Source organism: Arachis duranensis, chromosome 1, assembly GCF_000817695.3.
Source record: "Arachis duranensis cultivar V14167 chromosome 1, aradu.V14167.gnm2.J7QH, whole genome shotgun sequence".
In the NCBI taxonomy this organism is placed as follows: domain Eukaryota; kingdom Viridiplantae; phylum Streptophyta; class Magnoliopsida; order Fabales; family Fabaceae; genus Arachis; species Arachis duranensis.
The window spans coordinates 89,915,607-89,918,814 of NC_029772.3; positions in this window are offsets into that span (position 1 = coordinate 89,915,607).

The window sequence follows — 3,208 nt, forward strand, 5'->3', positions numbered from 1 at the left end:
TAAATTTAATATTAAAGTTAATTTGATTTTTTATTATTTAGAGTGTTTTTCAATCAATAATTTTATACTCTTTACTTTTTTCTGTCAGTTTCATTTTGAATTTTAATTTAGTACTCAAAGGTAGTGAAATTCCATTGATACTGAAATAAAGTTACAAAAAGGCCCATAAAGTAGAATAAGTAAAATAATGTGATACCCACATTGCAACATCCAAATAAAATAACTTAAGATCTAAAATGTTTATCTTTCTCTTTTTCGCCGTCTATTATATTATCTATTCTATTATATAAAAATCGAATTTTTACCTTTAATGATAGAATCAACGTAGCATCCTTCTGCTTTATTTTGTTTAACTCATTAAAGGCAATTCATTATGATGAATTAATTATATCAACTAATTGATTTGAATAGATATTTAAGCATCACACAATTTAAAATTATGTATATTAATTATTTGATTTAATTTTTATGATATATAAATTTAATGAATAAATTAAAATAAGATAATTTATTACTTATTTAAATTGAATACAACAAATAAAAATTAATTTAGTTAAAAATTTAATATTTTCTAATCTTCTATACATAAAAATGACAAAACAAAATTATAAAAATAATCTTTTTATCACTTTTGCTATTTTAATTTTATTTTCTTTGCTTTTTTTATGTATAATTTAATTTTATATTAACTTTGTTTATTTAATAATAAAATATACTCATATTAATTCTATCATATAATAATATATTTTTCTCCTATATTAATCAAAGAATTTCAATAGTTATCAACTACATCTAATAGAATGACTGAGAAGTGAGAACTACGAGAAGTTAAACCCAGGTTCAAAATGCTGAAACAAAGAAAAGAAAACGGTNNNNAGAAAAATAAAATAAAGTTCAGTAATTTATCTTCCAACTGCACAAGTGTGTAGAATAACTTTTAAAAAGGAGTCACGTATAGTAAATACGGTCGATGATTGTAAAACTGTATACTAACATTGATATAATATTATTTCGGGTATATGTTTTGCAAACATAAAAAAATGTTGAGTTATTTTTTAGTAGATTTAAATTATTTATTATTTATTAGAGAATTTTGTGCATCAGAATTCTTTAATAATTTATTATTTATTTTGAGTTAATTTTGATATGTTCTTTTTTGACAGTAAAATAACATATAAAAATTTGTTGGTAGGTCTAAGTATTATTAAGTTACGTATAGTCATATTGAGTATATATGTTTGATTTATTGAAAAAAGTAGATTACTAAAACCAATTAATAACTATTTTAGAGTGAATATATTTAACACTAAATTAAGAAAAAACAAATAATACATAACATGTTATATTTTTATTAATCAAATTATTATAATTTAAATTAATCTTAACAAAATAATTTAAAATCATAATTTTAATTTTATCGCGTGCATGGCACAGGTTAATACACTTGTTAATAGCTATAACTTACAAAATGTGCTGACCTCCTAGCACTCCTCAAAATTAATTTAAGACTAAGTTTCAAAAAATCGTTGAAGATGTGAAAATTGTGTGAATCTGTTTTTGAAAAGAATTTTCAACCTTCATTCTTTCGTAGAACTTTAATTTATAATATTTTAATTAAAAAAATTTTAAATAAAAAAATAACAAAAAATTTAATGAAAAAAGATTTTTTTTTTTATATTTTAGTGTGTTTGATAAATTTCTAATAGTAATAGTAAAAGTATTAAAAAATTAATATTTTTTTAAAAACTGCAATTTATATCTATTTTTAAAAGACATTTTTTTCTTAAAAAAAATATTTTTTATGTAATAAATAAACAAAAAAATATTTTTACATTGTTATATTTAAATATAATTAATAAATAAAAAAATCTTTTTACATGAGATATTCAAACATAAAATTATTTTTATTTTTTTATAAAATCTTTAAAAGAAATAAAAAAATATTTTCTAAAAAACTTATCCAAACAAATCCTTAGTATCCCTTCAAAGACTATTTCAATAGCTTTTTTTCCCATCACATCCAAACTATTATCAATTCTGGCTCATCGATACCAATAACTATATCAATCGAGTAACAATATGTCACAAGTCACTACATTAAAACATATTTTTCATTTTTTCCGTGATTTATTCAAATTAGAATAATGAAATTCAGAGCCCACCTCACATGTTTGATAGATTGTTTATAACTTTATATCACAACTCTCTAAGCATGGACCAAATTTTAAAAAAATTAACATGTTACTAGTAGGGACTAACCAGGGACTGCATTTACTATAATTCACTGAATGACGGTCAAAAAGGGGGAAAGAAATATATATATTATGGCCAACCAATTTATTATGGTCAATATATAGAAAATTAATTAAATCAAATGCGTTTACTTTCTTTTCTTTGCAATAAAAACAGTAAAAAGAAATTATTTAATATATATTGGATAAAAAATTATTTGGGAAAAATATTATTTGAGTGTGTGAGAGAATTAATGAGTGAACCTTTTTTCAAGGCCTCAGGTACGGATTGCCCTAACTCCTAAGGGACCAACCTTGCTTCAGTGTTATGTGAATTAAATGTAATTACTACTTTTTATTCATGTATATAATACATCGTGATTTTCGGTTGCAGTTAATTTTATGTAAAATTAATAATTAAAAATATTAAATAATTTAATTAATTTAACTAAAATTTTATATAACTGTTGTTGAATTTTTATCAAATAAATAAAATGGATACATTTGTAGAATTAATTAGGGTGATTATGTGCTCTTAATTGGCATAAAAAAAGCATTTTGCCTTTTGTCACATTTGCAACCACTTTTGTCCCCATTTATAACCAAGATGAACGAGTGGACATCAATTATTTATTTATTTATTTATTTATTAGTTTTAATAAATCCATCAACTATGAGTGTCCTATTACACACGGGAATACACTATATAAAAGGTGAAAGAGGTGGACAAGTAAAAGTGTAAAACATATGCGAATGAATAATAGTTCAAATGACATGGTTTTTCCATACTCAATTAAAAAATTGCGAGTTTGAGTTTCTTATTTTTAGTAAAAAAAAATATAAAACATATTTAATTAGAGTAATTTATGATATTTTTTAAATATTTAGGATGTGAAATGAAAAGTTTTCGGATTGAATTTTGTTTGAGTTTTATTATTATTAGAAAAGTAAAATTTTAAATTTTTTATTGATTAACC